Source organism: Meleagris gallopavo, chromosome 10 (assembly GCF_905368555.1).
Source record: "Meleagris gallopavo chromosome 10, MGAL_WU_HG_1.1, whole genome shotgun sequence".
Classification (NCBI taxonomy): Eukaryota; Metazoa; Chordata; class Aves; order Galliformes; family Phasianidae; genus Meleagris; species Meleagris gallopavo.
Window position 1 is genome coordinate 3,423,793 of NC_139413.1, and position 18,522 is coordinate 3,442,314.

Here is an 18,522-nt window from a genome sequence, read left to right on the forward strand (position 1 = left end):
GTCCAGGCCCATTGCCCTCTCCTGTTCTTCTCTCTGCCAAGGAAGAAGACATCTCTGGGCCATCAGCAGCAATTTTTTGTTCCCACCAGTGGAATACCAGCTCCAGCCTCCAAAGACATGACAAAGTGAGGACCAAACACGTGCACGTCCGTGCAAGATGAGCTGAGGGATGCTCATCCCTTTGCAGGGGCTGAGCACGCCTCCTCTGAGCTTGAAAGAGCCAATTTCTAATTTTGACAAGGTCAGCAACAAATCAGCATGAAGGCAGCAGCATCATGGATGCCTTAGGCAGTATCATTCCCAAAGGTGAGAGGAGCACTGGGGCTGGCAGCAGCCTGTGCCTATAGGAGATTTTTAGCTTCCCAATTTTTGAATGGAAGCTGATAAATTTTCCCCACTGCTTATCCACGGTCATGGCCTGGAACCACGAAAACCCCTGTGCTGTTTTACCTAACAAACCCTGGGCTGAAACACTGAGGTACAGCCCAAAGCTGGCTCCCAGCCACACCTGAAGCCTCCAAGCTGAGCTGTGGGGCTGCGATGTACCCCAAAGCCAATCCCAACCAAACAACCATGGATGCCAGAAGTAGAGAGTCTGACACATGAATCCTTGCAAAACTTACACTAAGAAGTTAAAAACAAACAAACAAACAAACCACCATAAAACTTTAGGAAAATGTAACTTTGGTTGCATTACTTTTGCTTTTTTACCCCCTTGAAAGCAATAAAGAGCTTAATAGAAAATGACTTTCTGCGGATCGCGCTATGAAATTGAGAGAGTTATTCACCCTGCCATAAAAAAATGTATTGGCTAGTTAAAACCACTCTTAGAAAGAGTGTTAAATCCAAGCTGTTAAATCCTACAGGTTGCAGGACAACGCTGCTAGCTGCATTGCTAATACATCTTGCAAGACCTGCTATGTGGGAACTGCTGAATCACGGCCTGAACCTCTGATTGACCACCTGAGGAGAGCAACCAGTCAGCCCTGGAAGCACAGGTGAAGGCAATTCATCTGTGCTACCAGGTAGAAGACTGGCTCCACCTCTCCTAGACCCATTTAAGAGCTGACTACACTGGGGAAGGATCTGTTTTGGAGATCACTCTTCTTGGAGTCTTCTCAGTGAGCCCAGGACAGGGGTAAGCTTTCTATCCATTCTTCTTTGCTGTGATAACCTGTACACCCTAACTTTCTTGTATATTTCTTAATTATAACATCTGTATGTTCACTGATTATACACCTGCTCACAGGGCACAGTTTCTCAGGGAACTTGGAGCATGTTTGCTGGTATGTGGGCGTTGACAAGAGCCAAGAGAACACCAGTAACATCTCTTGCATACTGGGGAGTTGATCTCATTCAGTTATTTTACTCTTTTATCCTCTCTGGTAATTCCAAAAACTTCCTGAGATGCTGATACTCAGGTGAAAGGAGAGGTCAGCCCTCACCCAATTGAATTGCCCTTAACTTGGATGTTGCATTTTTCTTCTTTATTTCTTTTTATTATTTTCCTCCATTGAGCAGCTCTGTTCCATGCTCAACAGCAGATATTCTGAACTCATGCATCTCCAAGGAGCTCTGAGCATCCTGCCCAGCCCCATGCTAGAGACATGAGACATCCTAACCCTTCTATTCAAGCAAAAGCAGCACCTCAGGTGTGAGAACTGGCTGCTGCAACTCCTCCTTAAGGCACTACTTCTCTCCTTGATTTTCACTGCATGCCACTGCTCGCAATTCATCATTATTTACCAAGACTGGAGCCTCTGGTGATGACACCAATGGGAGTTTTTCACCAACTTCCCAGGGCAACTGGTTGTCCATTAAGGGATCTGTGAACAACTCAGCCCTGGAGTCAGGCCAACTTTCTCTTCTAATTTCTCCTCCTATTCTTCACCCTCACTGCCTGTTTTCCCTTTGGGAGACCTGTTATGGTTTATTGTTTCTCTTCCTTTTTTATTTTTTTCCCCTTTGTTTTTTTTTACTGTATATAGCAGAGTTTGATCTGGCAACCAGCCAGGGGACCTGCAATTGCTTTGTCCTTTGGTGTGCTGGGTTATTTTGACTTCAGGTTTTTCTATTGAGAAACTGATTAAGACCAAAAAAAGAAAAGCCACATCTTTAAGTGGAAGTGAACCTTTAGGTTATCTTGGAGGCAATCTCCTTAGTTCTTTTCTTTCTAGCTCTTCACCTTGACTTTTTTTTCAGTTGTTAGCTCTTTCATTTCCTTCACAGGTACTTGAGGCGTTTAAAGGATGCTTCTCCCTTTCCCAGGCAGATGCCACTTCCAACTCACCAAATTGTACCCCTAAAAGCAGAGGAAGAACTACAAAGGTTATAGCACTGTAGTCATGCTGGCTTGCTGATAAAGGGAGGAGGTACTGCCTAGAAAATACCAGCAAATGGGACTTTCCTCCTAAAGTTTAGCAAGGAACTGGGAGCAGATGACTTGGATGTGGACCAGCCCTCATGGGAGTCAGCATGGGGAGGTGGGTGAATAAAGGGGACTTCTCAAACCCCGGGTCTCTCATCACCTGTTGGTAATGGAGCCTTCAAATCCACTAACACCTCATGGGGAAAGTGATAGAGCAGCATGGAGTTGTTCCATTCTTGAGGTGTGTTAGGATAACTTCTCATTTCCAATGATTTGGGAAAAGCTACTGGAGAAGCTGCTGCTCCGGCTTTGATTTGGGCTAATAGAGAAGAACTGCTTGGGAAAAGAGAAAAAAAAAAAAAAGTGGGACGTAATTTCAGGAAATAAATCACAAAGCAATGGAGTGCACAGTGCCAAGAGAAAGGGAGTGAGAACAGCAGAATGAGGATAATGGTCTGCCAAAAAAAATCTCTGGGAACTGGTAGGTGACATCTCTAGGGAAGATAATCTGAGGGATGAAGAGAGCAGGGAAGCTGGCAATAACCTAAAACAACTGTATTAGGGGCACCAAAACAAGCCATCTTGATGCAGAGGGACAAGAGAAAGGTGGCTCAGAGACCTGGTGGATGTGACTCCCTAAAGGAGTTGCAGAGAAAGGGAAATGAAAACGGGGGCCCAGCGATGAGGAGAGCAGATGCACAAATACAAGCAGAACAAGCTCTAATAGGCCATCAGTTTAATGGCTGTGGAAAAGTATTTTCTAAATGCATGGGAAGGAGAATGAGAGCTAACGAGAGCCCAAGCTCTTTGCTTCTTGAATGGAGGAGAGCCAAGAGTCGCAGTGCAGGAACCCTGTGTGGGCTGAGCTTCAGCCCTCCCTCCCATTCAGCTCATTAGGATGGGATAATCGCACCAGGCTCCAATCCAGCCTGGAGAACATCCTCCAGGGCATTTAGAGTCAAGTGTGCTCATGTCAGCAGGGCCTTTGCATAGCTAACCCAACTTCTGGGGCATGCAGTATTTCTCCAAGTCCTGCAGGAGCATAGCGGTCTGGGAGCACCATGGTGGGGCTGCACAAGAAATCACCAGCAGGAACTCAAAAATGGCCATTGATGGGACTGAAAGAAGGGCTGGGGACCTTGTGCTGAGCTTCAGGAGGAGGTGAGTGAATCAGTTGCTCTACCTCATCCCCTGCAGTTGTGCCAGCATCGCTGCAAGCCGATGAGCTCACTCGTGTCTGTCCCAGCCAGTCACTGCCACACAGTGCAGCCCACAGGGACCATCCCTGCCCTACAGCCGTGCTGCAGCCACCGGCTCATCCCAGTCACCGTCATCTCTGCTGCCGGCGCTCCTCATCTTCATCCGTGCCATGGACTGCCCCCCATCCCTGTCTCTTGGGTTCAGAGACCTGAAGAAAACCTCAGGGTTTGCCCAAGGCTTGTTTTCCATCTCTTCTGCCCTTTTCCTCATACTACAGCACAGCATCCCTGCTGCCCATCACCTCTGTGCTGTGTCCCCGGGGACCGCAGTCCTGCCGTGCTCTTTGCATGTCCGTGTTTGTCTTAGTGGTTGACCCCTTCAGTTGATGTTAGCCTCCCGGTCACCTCCACCGCTGCCTGTCACAGCCAATTAGAAATATAGTCATCTCTGCATCGTGATCCTCGTTAAACCAACCATCCCTTCTACCTGCTGCAGTCGTCACCTCATTATAACTCCATTACCTTTAACAACAACTCCATTACCATCCATTATCTTTCTTATCTCCTTTACAAGGCTGTTATCTGTACCTCCTCCTCTCCAGCTATCCCCTCCTCAATTACAATACCATTATCTTTATTACCACCCCATTAGAGTCATAATTATTCCCATTACAATTCCAAGATCTGTGCCTCCATCCAGACACCCCGTTGTCTCCAGCAGCCCCATTACCACCACCAGCACTGCTCCTCGTGTCCTCCCTTAGATAGCACTGTAACCGCCTCCCTCCCTGCATTCCTAATCATCCCCATGCCAACAGCTGTCTTTTAATTATTTTTCATTACAGTTTTATTGTGTTTTGCTGTTATTACTTCCTTTACCAGCCATTCTGCTGGAGTGCTGTGATTGGAATCAGTACCTGGGTGGGAGCTGGCACTCAGGTCTGTGGTGTTACGGCACTATACTGACTAGCACTAGGCCTGAGTGGGTATCTTCACCCCATCCTCCATCATAATTCCAGCATTTCCACATCTGCTGTAGCCTATTTACTGGCATTTTCCTTCCACCAGCCTCCTGCTCATCCCCATTGGATGGGCACGGCCCCTGCTCCAGCCACCAGAGCTCCTCTCCTCCTGCCTAGGCAGAGCAGCATCCCCAACCCTCTCTGATTTCCCATACCTACAGCTGGCAACAGCTCTAGGCACAGTTTAATCTCTTCATTAACCCCGTTATCATAGGGCAAGAAGTGTTTTGTTTGCAGAAGTACCAACTTCCTGAACTCCCAACTTCCCATGGCACAGCCCTGAGCACTGCATCCCATTGGTGCTCCTCTCTGTGTGGCTGCTGTGTTTTGGGCACTGCCAAAACCATCTGCCTGTGACCACAGCACCAGCACCTTCCCCAAACCACCCCATTCACTCAGGAATGATATTGGAAAGCTCTTCCATCAGCACTGATGGGAGGGAATGTTTCTTGCTTGGCATCAGCACCACACCTGTGGTTTTTGGGGTCTGGCGGTGCTGTATCTCTCTGAATCTCGTGGGAATGATTCAGAGTAGAGCAGAGTTTTTTAAGCAGTCTGTGTGGCTTATCCAGAGTGATCGGAGCATTGTAACACAGGTCTTACTGCCTCATCGCAGCCCTTACTCTGTGTGTAGGAGCACAGAACATCGCCAGCTAAAGCTGTGAGCACCTAAACCTGGCACTGGGGAAGGTGCTAGGATGGGCTTCTCCATCCATGGGGCATCGTCCGGGGAGATGGGATTGACTGGGGAATGGAGGGAGCTGTGCAGGGGAAAGGCACCATTCTGAGAGTGCTTTGCTCTGCCTGTGGGCTGCTCAGCAAAGGAGTATGTGGAATCAGAGCAGTTACAGAGAGTCACAAAATCATCAGAGGATGAGGAGACTGCCTCGCTGGAGAGTTGCAGAGAGCTGAGCCTGCTCAGTCCATCAGGAAGATGGAGAGGTAGCTTCATTTGTTCCCATAAGAACTGTCAAGGCAGGGAAACACTAAAGAAGGTTCTAAAGACCTCCTGAGCACTGAGAGAAGAGCAGAGCTAGGTGGCAGGGAGCGAAGGCAGCAGGGCTGGGGATGCGAGGATGCTCAGTCTGTGTGCGGGCGGTGCTCAGTGGAGCTGATGGACCCACCCCGCTGGGATCGTGGACGCTGGGAAGGGCCGGTGGGTAATTAACGCTGCGGTGTGAACCGCAATTTCGATCAGGTTGGAATGCCCCGGGGTTATTTCCCACGATCGATGCGCATCATAAATAATGCATCTGCGGTGGGGCGGGTGTGTGGTGTGTGCGTGTGTTGGAATACTGCCTTTCCTTATCAGATGCAGAGCTCTGAGTGGATTGGTGGCGCTGAGAGGGAGCACAGCTCAGAGCAAAGGGTGAAAAAGAGGAATAAACACATGGAGGAGGTTTGGATAATTCCAGCTCTGCCGAAGCAGACCAAAGGGAGATGGTGCAGCTACTATTTCTGGAATCTGATAGGGTGGATATAATAGAGGGAGGAAGGGGATTTGGGAGTCAGAGGGAAGGATTTAGAAGGATGGGGCAGCACTAGGTTCCCTGGCTTTCAGTTTCTATCTAGAGCCTCAGGTTGCCTTTCGCAGAGCATCAGCCAGGCTTGCCCAAGGGATCTGCCTGACTGCCACCACGGTCAGGTGATCCTTTGCAAGGTGACTCTCCAGCCAGTCCAGTTCATAACTCAGGGTCTTAGCCCACATGGCCCCGTTTTCCATCTCCTGCTCTGAGTTTGCTGCCAACCCATCATCACAGAATGGCCAGGGTTGGAAGGGACCTCAAGGATCACGAATCTCCAACCCCCCTGCCGCATGCAGGGCCACCAACCTCCCCATTTAGTAATCAGCCTTCCAAGTGGTTTGGGAGCAAAAATCGGGATCCGGCACATCTCGCTGCAATCATAGTTCTTTACCAAGAGAGGGGTGAGGTGCTGGAACAGCTGCCCAGAGAGGCTGTGGATGCCCCGTCCATCCCTGGAGGTGTTCAAGGCCAGGTTGGATGGGGCCCTGGGCAGCCTGGGCTGCTATGAAATGTGGAGGTTGGTGGTCTTGCTTGTGGCAAGGGGGGTTGGAGATTCGTGACCCTTGAGGTCCCTTCCAACCCTGGCATTCTGTAATTCTATGATTCTGTGATTCTATGGTGCCTTTCCCTGCCGTTCTATTTCCAAAAATGAGAGATCTAGAGCATGTCTGGTGGGGACAGGACTTTCCAGTCCCCTGGGCTGCAGCCCAGATGGTCTGTGCAGATTATTGCAGCCTCCAGGGCCACCAATCCCAGGCAGTTTGGCAGGGCTGAATTCCCTCCAAATGACAAAAATAAATAAAATCTCTCTGCATTAAATGCCGGGAAGACCATGAAAGAGCTGTGTACACAATGAAAACAAATACATGGTTAAATAACCTCTCCAACAGTATTTCTCTAAAATGCCTCTCTAAATAACACAAAGTGAAAGGCTTGCTCAGCAGTGATTAACTTCAGTTCAGGAAGATGGTCTGTATCAAATCGTTACCGTCAGCTGATTAAAAATGAATTAAACCTAACGGAAAACAAATCCCAAAACATCATCTCGCCTTTCAAATGCAATTCCCAAATACAAATAATAGCAGACCCTACAGAAGGAGGTACCTGGAGAGCCCAAGGACGAAGCTGCTGATGGGACCAAGGATAGAGGTTGTAGGGGCAAAGGGGATGCTGATAAGAGTGAAGAAAATTAACTCAACCTGGAGACTTCTCTGCCTTGAGGGGACATTTATTTCCAAGCTGTTGGTTTTGAAAAATAAAATAAATGAAACAGGGGGGAAGGACCACAGCTAATTTAGCATCATTTGTCTGCTTGGCATCTGGTAAAGGTCTGAAGGATCAGGAAGGACAAGCAGGTGGGAGAGACACACGCTTGTGCCAGGCTTTGGCATGGGTTCTAATTCCTGCCAATCAAGCATAGCCAGCTTTTAATTGCCACGCTTCAAGTGAGTCCACTAAATGGCAATGCTTCAAATATCGCTTCTCAAGGCAGATTTTCTTTTTAAGTAGTTCCAGTTTTCTTAATTTTTTTCATCAGCAATTTCATATTGGTTGTTGGGTCTCACCATTGCTCCCCTTATTTGGAATGACCAAGAGGCATCCCTCCTGGGCGTTGTACTAGGAGAGGATTAGGTTGGACAGCAGGAAGAATTTCTTCTTGGGGACGATGGCCAATCATAGGAACGGGTGGTGGAGTCCCCATCCCTGGATGGGGACATGGGTTAGTATGGTGGGTCTTGGTAGATCAGGCTGATGGTTGGACCTGGTGATCCTGAAGGTCATTTCCATTACCTAAGATAGAGAGAAAAAGGAAGGACACATCCACATTTTTGGAGGAGATGCATCCTGCAGCAATACTGTGCTGGTGACCCAGCTGTGATGTCCCCACAGGTCTCCCATGTGAGCTCAGTGGAGGGTATAGGTCTTGAGGTAGGGCTGGGAGCCTGCTGGCAGAATTTCTGCTTCTTGGACACTGATCTGCACTGTTACAAAGCAGAGCCTCATTACCAAATCTAATTACAAAGGGGAGTAAATCACCTGGAATTTTTTATTTTTTTATTTTTTTATTTTTTTGTGCTTTTGGAGAGTGCTTTTGGAGATATCATAAAAAAGGATAATTGACAATCGAAGGGAGCCCGTCATTCTGACACATTAATAACAGCCTATTTTAAGCCACCAAGAACACGACTCAGCAGGTTGGGAAGTTGTAAAGCCATCACGCAGTGCTCTGCCTCTCTCCCCATTTGTGCCCCCTGAAAGCAGCAGAAAACCCAAATAGTAGTGCTAACAGCAGCACGTATGTATGCATATGTACGCACACCCAGTTCTTGCCAGCATATGGATATCTATATGCTGGCACAGGGTTTGGGGCATGTCAATGGTGGCTTTCTCCTGTGTCATCCCATGGCACATCCTCACTGGTTGTCACTGCTCTTGCCCTACAGAAGCTTTCCTGCTGAAGGTCTCACTGCATCCTCTGCTTCTCTTGCCAGCAGCAAAGGAAGCCTGTGCCCAGTCCTTCATGTTTGGGGACAACAGGGACCCTATCCCCATCCTCTGTGCCCCCAGCTCCTGGTAGTGCTCTCATCTCACTGCCTATTTACCCATCATCACTTCCATGCTCTGTTTATCCTGCACTCTTTATTCCCCACCAATCCTCCCTCACCAGTCCCTTGCACTCTGGGTTGAAGCCTATTTATACTCTTAACCTTTGTCACTCTTTCCTCTGCCTCTTCGATCTGCCCATCAATCTTGCCTGCAGCCTCCATCATACCCAGCCCCACATCACCATCACCGCTCTCTCCATCAGAACTGTGCCCATTTCCCCGTGGGGCAGAGTATGGTAGGAAATGAAGGCAGAGGGCCTCAGCATCCCATAGGGGATGGGCTGGGACACTCTGCATTGCCCAGTTTTCTTCATCCCTGTGCACCGACATGCCTGGAACCTTGGCTGTGGCATTTCTGGGTGCTTTCCCTGGGACCTGGACCCCTTCCAGCCACATAAAGTGAACACAGCCAAAAAAACCACGCATGCGTACTGAGCGAACCCAACTACTGGCTGCTCAATAAAGTCTGGGCACTCATTTTTCCCAGGGCTCCCCCACATCCTATCCCATGAAAAGGTCTTTTTTTGGTAGAGCATTACCAACAAACAGGAGGTTCCTGCGATGGAGACATGGTAATAGGGAGGATAACAGCAGTGGCACAGATCCCACAGTGCTCCCATTCCTCGTGTCTGGGACAGGAGCTGAAGTGTATAAGAAAACAGCTGCAGAAGTGATGGGAGGGAAGAAAGCAAAGCAGAGCATCCACAGAGCCTCACCAACATAGGGAGAGAAAGCACCATTAGGGACATGCTGCCTACGGAAGGAATTTACTTACAGCCACAGGTAGTTAATGGCTCGATTTGTACCATAAAGCCCTGGAGGTGTATCTGTTTTCATCCCCTGGGTGTCCTGTTTAACACAGCCTCATGAATTATTAATCCTGCTGTTCCTGCTCCCTGCTCCAGTGCTGGGGCGTTCCCCAGCTTCACGGGGTTAAAATAAATAGCACTGTGGTCCTGGATGCACATTGGAATGTTAGGAGTATCACCATCACTCCTATCTTGGTGCTGGAGGGCATGCACACCCCAACCCAACCACCCCATGCATCCCTGCTGCATCTCTCTGCCCACAGTGGCAGTGGCATCTCTCCTGAAATCTGTCCTGTAAAATGTTCTGAAATCTGTCTGTCTGATCAGGCAGCCCAGACTGCCTTAAGAGACCAAGCAGCCTTGTTATAAAGTCACTGGTGTCAACCTGGGGTGCAGGACAGCGCCATGTCCAAGAAAGCACAGTTGGAAGAGGAAGACCCTTGAGCTCAAATCCCTCATTGCTTCCAATCTGGGTCAGCTGTGCTGCTGGGTGGCACCAAAGTGGACATGAGATCATCAGACCCAACAACCAGGATCTAATTAAAGCCTCTAACTGAGGCCCCTTTAATTCGATGATCTTGTGGGACGAGTCACAAGAAGACAGAGGAGAAATAAAGGGGAGAGAAGTTTGTCAGAGATATGCTGCACTATGAGCAGATGGGTGCCTTACCAGGACCTGCAGAATGAGGGGCAGGGACAGCATCACCCGTATGCCCCCACTGGGGCCAGGTAGGGACCCTATCCCCATCACCACCCATTTCCATGGGTGGAACTAGCCCTGTCTGGTACTAATTTAAGGGAACAGCTGCCTTCCCATCACCTTCCTTCTCCCTGCACTTCCATTGCCCTCCCATCAGCCCTTCCCCACACGGCTCTCCCCTCCATTCCGACTCCTTATCTCAGCCTCTCTCATCTCCCAGCCTTTGTGCCGCTGTCTGTCTCTGCTCCAAACCCTCCTTATCTCCACCTCTCCCTGCTCCTGCTCTGTTTACATCACTAAAACACTTGTCCAGGTCAAACACGTTTTCCTGATAAACACATTTCCATTGATTGCTGGGAAGAAAATCCTCCAGAGCAGCAGATTCTGCACTCTGGGGATCGATAATAAAAATCCCCTTTACCCCAGCCCTCTCCATCCCACAGGCTGTGGATGTTGGACCTGCAGGGTGATTTGGAGGGAATCAAAGGGAGAGGGTGGGGGTGGTGGGGACCTACCTGTTGGTGGGGTCACTCCAGCCACCACCGAGCGGAGGTGACAGATGTCCCCAGCTGAGCCCTGGGGTGTATGAGCAGCCCTCGGTGTGGTCAGCTAATGCACTTGTGAGGGGGAAGCTCATGCATTTCCACAGCGAGTGGTTTAGCTGTAAATCCGCAATCGATAAGGAGAAATTTAACGGGATTAAGCCTTCTGCTTCTGCTGCAGAAGAGATGCTCCCCGCCAGGGTTCCCTCTCCCAAGCCACTGCCATGGGATAAGACGTGGCCTTTGGTACCACGGGGATACCGCCACCTCCTCAGGGCTGCAGGGAAACGTTGGAGCAAAACCACCCAGGTGTAATGTAGAGATGGAGCTCTTCCCAAAGGCAAACCTACCCCATGAGTGTCCATGGGACTGGGGTGGGCTCCTCTCCATGCCCCCCACCCGGCTGCACACCCGTGGTGCCGCCCAACCCCTGCCCTGCTGGGATGGCTTTTTTAATTGGATTGTGACAAACATTTAATGCCTAATAGAGCTCACACTGGCACAGTTAATTAAGGATGTGACTAATCCAATTCACTCGTGGGAGCGCGGGAGGAGACGAGCAAGAGCAAGCACATGCATGGGGGGCAGTGGAGGGGAGGGATCCGGATGGGGAATGATCATCTCAACCACTACTGCAGTTCCTTTTACTCTTTATAAATGATGAAGAGGGGTTTTTTTCCCCCTGTTTTTAGTTTGCCCCTTCCTCTTGGGTAGAAGCCAAACACTGTGGGCTCTCCATGAGCATCCCTGCTGCGGGTGGGATGTCGAGACCCCAGAGCATCCCCACAGCCGGGCACGTAGTGCCGGCCCAGCCAGCTGTGCCAACATCTGTATGCCACTCACTCCTTGTCCCCCCGGAGTTTATAAATAAAACAAACGGAGTTATTTTGGCCCCGTGGACAGGGCTGTCTCCCGCAGCACAGAGCTGCTCTTTCTCCAGCCCGAGTTCATTGTTATTCCCCAGCTGAGAACAAGACACGGATTGAGTGAGGTCCCCATCTGCAGCGGGCAGCCGGAGAGAGACTCTCTTCATATTAGTGCCTAACGCAATAAATAGCGCTTTTCAATGAAGCTGGGATGGAAACAAAAGCCCAGAGTGGGGAAGAGAGCGTGGCAAGGCTGGAGAGGGAGAGGGAAGGGGCTGGAGCAGAAAGATGGAGATGGGTGGAGGATAGAGGATGGAGATGGAGGTGGAGATGGACTGAAATAGAGGATGGAGGGGGAGATGGAGGATGAAGGTTACAGTTAGAGGCTGGAGAAGGAAAATGGAAGATGGAGTTGAACAGAACTGTGAAGCTCTGTGATCCAATACTGGACCACTCTCTGGGTCCAGCTTTTCCAGTTGGTGGACCAGCAAGGTGACGCAACCCCAGGCATGCCACGGCTGGACAAATGAGGCAATGCTGATCCTCTGTGGAACATTGACAGTCATCCCTCCCTCCAGCAGCCTTGCCTTGAGCATCATCAAAGCCATCTGTTCCCATGCATGAAGTTGGGTTCAGATGTTGGATGCAGCAAGAATCCAAAGCCCTGCAAAAGGCAGCAGTGAGGGAAAGCAAGGAGTGGGGCTGGGTGGTTGTTTGCCAGGATGCAGCAGCAATGCAACATTCTGCATCCTGGGGACCCCTCCAGCACCATCCCACAGTAGGACACAACTCTTGTAGGTAGGAAATCCATGTTCCCATCTCCAGCATCACCCTTCAGCTGGATGCCAGGGACACTGGCTGTGCCAGTTGCGGCCAGGAAGCGAGCCATACATTAATCTTTGTTCCCCACCATTAATCTTCATTAACACAAAGCTAACACAGGGAAGTAGCACTTTAGAAAAACGATGGATTCACACCCAATTTACTGTCTCTGAACCATGGTGGGGCCGGGATGCTGCCACACACACACAGGGACCATCCCAGCCTCCATTGCTGCAGGGATGCTGTGTCCCCCGGCAGCACCATAAATGCTGCCCGTGGGGGCAGAGCCACCAAAACCACACCTGCCATCCTGGTTCAGCTGCTGGGAAAAGTGCACATCAGTTATTAATAAGGAATTACACAGGGGGCTCATCCCTTCTGCGGCTGGAAGTCCCCTGAGGCACTCCTGCCCTGCCCCCTTGTAGGAAATAATTACTGGCATTAAAATTATTTACTGAATGAAGCAATTCTTCCAGTGCTATCTCAGAACTGTTTGTCTGGTTTGCTCTGCCTCTAGTGCTACATAATAGATTAGCTGGGTAATTACAGCTGAGTTTAAGGCTTGCACTTTGCAATGGGATTTTCTTGGATACCTTGGGGCGAGGGGGTCCCATTATTGCCAGCTCGAGCAGTTCTTGTGGACACCCCACTGCACCCAAAGGGAAAACAGCCCAATCGATCCCAATCAATCCATGTATAATTAGCAGCCGGGAGCCCTGGCTGGCTAACTTGAAGGCAGCCAGCCTCTGTTGCAGGGCTGTGCTTCTGCTCAGGGATGCGCTTCAGCACTCGAGCTCGTTTTCAGATATTTCTGCTGATGAACATGATTTCAGCAGGAAAAAATGGAAGAGGTTCACTGTTCAGTGTTTCCATTTTTAAAAGGATGCTTTGGGACTGAAATGGGTTGGAGGCAAGGACTGCAAGACCCAGGGCTTCCTCGTCCTTCTTGCTCGCCAACCCATCCCACTCCATTCCCTGCTCAGCACATTTGGCCCTCCCCAGATGCATCCCATTAACTCAGAAGACGGCCTCCACCAAAGGACTCTCTTCACTTGGAGGCCCATATGTGACAATTCCCAACAGTGGGGGTAATTTTGAGGTCTCCTTTAGGAATGAGTGAAGGATCTCTTTGTGCTCCTAGAGACAGGAGTCTCAGAGAGCACATCCTGTTGTCCTTTTTGCTAAGAATTGTTAGGGTCTGGGCCCCTTTATGCCCCCATCTGCCCACAGAACATGGAGAGTTTGGGAATTTAGGTCCCCATAGCCGCAAATCCAGCAGTAGCCATCCATGGGAAATCAAAATGACCACTAAGCACTGCCAGGCACACACCTGGAGAAAAAGACCAAAACCCAGCTGAAGAGCAAGCATATTTCTATAAACATCCTTTTAGCAAGAGCTGAATAGCATCTCACAGCAGGACCTTAGTTCTGCTCACTAACCAAAGGCAGCAAACATCACTTGGACCTGTCTATAGTGGGAGACACCCAATCAGGTCCTCTTGGGATGCTGGAGTGTCTCCAGTGATGGGAAGCCATCAGAGCTAGGGTAGCATTGGGACAACTCAAGCAATGATCCAACCATCTCCCAGTGAGGGTTGGGTGCCATCCTGGCTGTGCCTCCATCCCCTGCCTGGTTTTTGGAAGCAGGGCAGCTCCTGACGCTTCCAGCCCTGCCATTTTCAGCTCCCCCTGCATTATTGGAGATGAATGTTGATGCTTATGGAAGTGCAAGGCTTTGACACTGAAAGTGACAAGGAGCAAATTTGGGGGGAGGGAAGGGGGGGAAGATCAAACTATTACCTGGGGCTCATCAGGAAGCATCTGCAAGAGACTGCGAGGGGTAATTATAAAGGTGAAGTGAAGGATTTTGAAATCAAGCTCTGAGATGAGCACATGAAGGCAGGGGGACTTGGAAGAGGCAGGAGAGCAGGGAACGGTGCAGCCCTGCACCAGGCATGGCTCTGACTCTGTCCTCTGCACCCAGGCCAGCACACTTAGGAGCTTTAGTCCCTTCATGATTTTTGTGGCCCTTGCCACAGAAGGGCTCCATGCCTCCTGTTCTGGGGAGCCCAGCACCAGACCCAGCACTGCAGATGTCACTCAGAAGGGATGGCTCACCCCTTGATCTGCTGGCAACGCTAAGGCAGCTCAGAGCACCACCCACCTTCTTTGCAGCTGGTTCATGTTCATCATGGTGTTCACCTCAACCACTAGGCTCAGTTCTCTATATGACAACTGGGAAGGCTCCCTCTGTCCCATCCCAGGATGGGATTTCTCCAACTACCCCAAGCTTTGGCAGAGCTTTACTTTGGTATTCAGAGTACGTCACAGTAAATCAATAAATCAACTGAGACAAAACTGCATGTTGAGGTTTAAAGAAACCACCCTGCAGGTCAAGGAGCCAAGGAGCCCCCTGGCACGGACCTGCACAGCCCAGAGCCTTGGCAGCATCTGTCCATGTGCTCCACAGAATCATAGAATCATGGAATCCTTTGGGTTAGAAGGGACCTTAAAGTTCATCTAGCCCAACTGCTCTGCAATGAATAGAGACAAAGACGATGGTGTGACTGTGGGATGATGGTGCTGACTTTCCTGCCAGTGTTCCAGCAGATGCTTTTGGCATGGGCAGCACTGCCAGAACTCCAGCATGGAACCTGCAGAGCTCTGCCATCAGGATGGGACTCAACATTCTCATCCTTCAGCTTCACTGTGAGGCTGGGAGCCGTGCAGGGAGCCACAGCCTCCTCCCCTGTTTTTCCTTCTCTTTTCCTTTTCTCCTACATTATTACTCTTTTACATCCCAGCCCACCGCTCTCTGGGCAGAGGGGTTGAATAGCTCGTAACAGAGCTGGGGGCACCCAACCTTGCATGGCCCCCGTGCCCCTGTGCCACACTGGCAGAGACAGCGAGAGGCAGCATCTAATGACATTGACATTTCATTTCTCATTATAGACACAATTAAAAGCAGAGCGGATTATAAGCTGCTGCCACGCCATGTCACCCTGCTGCTGGCTTTATCCCTTCTGCTTGGGCAGCTCCGTCAATGAATCGACTCCTTCCCCCTCCGCGTTGGTGGCTCCTTTCTGTTTGTTTATATAACATGCACAAACGTCCACTTTGCACCCTCACTCCTGTACTCACTAATGAACATTTGCTCACTGCTCACCGCATTCATCACGCGCTCTGGGATGATGCAGGGGGCTGTGGGAGCCCGAGGCCCCTCTGCTCCCCCTGCCCATCCCACAGTGTTCTCCCTGCCTGGTACTCCCCTGCACGAGCTGGGCACGGCCGCGCTGGTCCCAGACGGCACACAGACCTGGCTAAAGGTGGGATGCTCAGCTGGGCAGCATCCCCCGTAGGGCTCAGCATCCTCCTCTTCCCAGGGGAGATATTTTCTGCCTGGAGCTCTAACAGGTACTTGTTCACGGAGCGTGCCTAATTAATCCGTGCCTCGGCAGCTCCCACGCATCGCTCTCCCCGCCGGCTCGGCAGCAGTAACCCCGCCAACAGCGCCCGCTCTCCGCTCCGGAGCCGCCGCTCAGCGCGCATCCCGCAGCTCCCAGCCGGCCCCCGGCAGCGCATCCCGCGGGCAGGAGAAGGGCACCGGTTGTTGGGGGAGGGACACGGAGGAAAAAGCCCTCTGGAGCTCGGCGCGGGGTGCCAGCGGGGCTGTTTCCTCTATTTGGTATTCTCCAGCTCCACGAAGCGTTGGAGCTGCTGTTTAAATCTCCGGGTTTTGTTCGGAGCGCTACAGAAGCCGCTCCAAACCCGCAGATTTGCCCCCCAAACCGTACGTGCCTCCATTCAGCTGCCATCGGGGTATTCCCGAGTGAGCAAGAGGGGAGGCATAATCTCCTTCAAACTTTAACCAGAAAGCGGGGATGCGGGCAGCTCGGCGCAGCCTGGGAGGGCTGCGGGGCGGAGATGGGAGGGCAGCGCTGCGGGGCTGGGTGCGGAGGGCAGCGCTGCGCAGGGGATGCTCCCTGCCCGCCCGAGGACGGCTGCGACTGGTACGGGCACGGCACTGGGGAAAGGTGAAATAGGAGCGGGGTGTGGGAAGGAGCACGAAAGGGAGATGGGGAGAGAGTGCGAGCGAGCCCCCCAGCACCGCCTGCGAGCACGCAGTGAGATGCATTCCCCCCTCTTCTCACCACATGACGCGGGGACTAAGAGCCCAATTTCTTGCAGGAGGGGACGGGCACAAAGGGAACTTGCAGAAAGTGCGGGCACCTTCCCTCCGAAAGCGCAGCCCTTCCCCCGCGCAGCCCCGCGCCCGGGCCGCCTCCCCCCGCTCCCAGCCCCGCGTCGCCCCGCAGCGCGGAGAACCGCAGAGCGCGGAGCTGTCCGCGGTGCTGAACGCACTCACCGGGCCGGGCCGGGCCGCCTCCTCCTGCCTCCTGCTGCCTCCTGCCGCCTCCTCCTGCCTCCTCCTTCCTCCTCCTGCCTTCCGCAACCGTCGAGGTGGAATTGGGGCGTCCCCGCTCCGGGGGGGTCCCCGGGCTCGGCCTGGCGCCTGCCTGGCGCCGGCAGCCCGCTGCCTACTGTGGCAGAGCGGAGCGACCCCGGGACTGCCTGGAAGCCGCTCCCTCCTCTGCTTAAATTTCAGCGGCTTGTTTTTTTTTTTTTTTCTTATTATTTTTTTTTAATTTCCTGCTCTCCCCTCTTCTCCCCTCGCTCCCCGCTCCGGGCTCTCCCAGCACGCAGCCACCTAGTGGGCAGAAGTGGGAGGAAAATCCCGCCCGAACACCCAGGCGGCACCGCTGCGGCTGCACCGCCTCCCCCCCGCCGGCCCCGCTGCAGGGCGGCTGCCCCGGGGGAGGCATCGAAGGGGCAGATTGGGTGGGGGCCAGAAGGGTGCTGATGGGGAGGGAGTGAAAAAAAAAGCAAGAGATGCAAAGAATGAGCTGAGTTCTGCTGGGCTGGGAATGTGAACCATTGGGGCAAGCCAACTCAACAAGGTTTGGGTCTTGCTGTTCCTCCTTAACAGTGGTGGAAACAGGCAGTGGTCTGGGGGGCTTCCTGCCTGCAGATCATAAAATCACAGAATGGTTTGAGTTAGAAGAGACCTTAATGATCATCCAGTTCTAATCCCTCTAGATGCTTCCAACCCAACACTTTCCACTAGACCAAGTTGCCTTGAGCATCTTCAAGGATGGGCATCCACAGCTTCTCTGGACAACCTGTTCCAGTCCATCACCACCCACAGAGTGAAGAGTTTTTTCCTAATCACTGAAACACAGAAAATCCCAAGTTGGAAGGGATTTTCCAGCTCCCTTCCCACGTAGGATGGACAAGGTGCTGTATTGGCACCATGCCCCTGCCTCAGACCAGATGCCATACCTTGGGGAAGTGGAAGAATGCATGGCCAGGCTGGCATGAGGGATTTTTGCACAGTGAAAAATCCCCGAGTTCAGTGGCCCACACTGCTCCTATAGACACTCTTGCTGGTGACACCAAGAAAATGAAAAACAAGCTTGCTTCCCTGGTGCTTGCTGCCTCAAACACAACCAGGAGAAAGTTTCAATTGAATTCTCTCTTTGCAGGTTTGGAGCTGTTTGTGTATTCCTGACAAATCCTCCCAATTACCATCACTCAGCCCCCAGTATGCAGGGAAGATACTGAAGAGATTGTGAGGTTGTATTTTAACATATTCAAAGCGCTCTGATTCCTTTTGACTTCAGAACTTGGCTGAATATTCCTCGTAACGAGCCTGCCAATGCTTTTTGCCCAAGGAGGAATAGCAACACTGTCGTGGGTTGATGTTTTTTTCCCAGTTGAACTGGTGAACCAAAATCAAAAAGAGCAATCTGACTTAATTATATGTACAGCTTTGGACACAGCTCCCACAGGTGCGTCCCATGCTTCTCTCTTGGGTCCAACCAGAACTTGGCATGGCGCTGAGGTGACCCTAAAGGTGTCTGTGAATCCAGAGATGTGATTTCATTCCCAGTGTCCCCATGCCATGTTGGATGGATGGCTATTTGTTGCAAGCAGTGACTGAGAGCCTTGAGGTCCATCATTTTCTTCCCCGTGCCTTCAAATCCAAAACGTTTCCTCACTGC

General features: G+C 51.4%; 1 protein-coding gene across 2 annotated transcripts in view; it reads right to left on the reverse strand.

Moving 5' to 3' along the window:
* TNR (tenascin R) overlaps positions 1-17,302 on the reverse strand; it is a 51,820-nt gene extending 34,518 nt beyond the window's left edge. The window contains exon 1 of one of the 2 annotated variants that reach the window (XM_085231277.1): positions 16,827-17,302. The gene's annotated coding sequence lies outside the window, so the exon portion shown is untranslated. The remainder of the gene's footprint in view (positions 1-16,826) is intronic. The other variant, XM_085231276.1, reaches the window with a different exon arrangement.
* Positions 17,303-18,522: the final 1,220 nt, after the last annotated feature.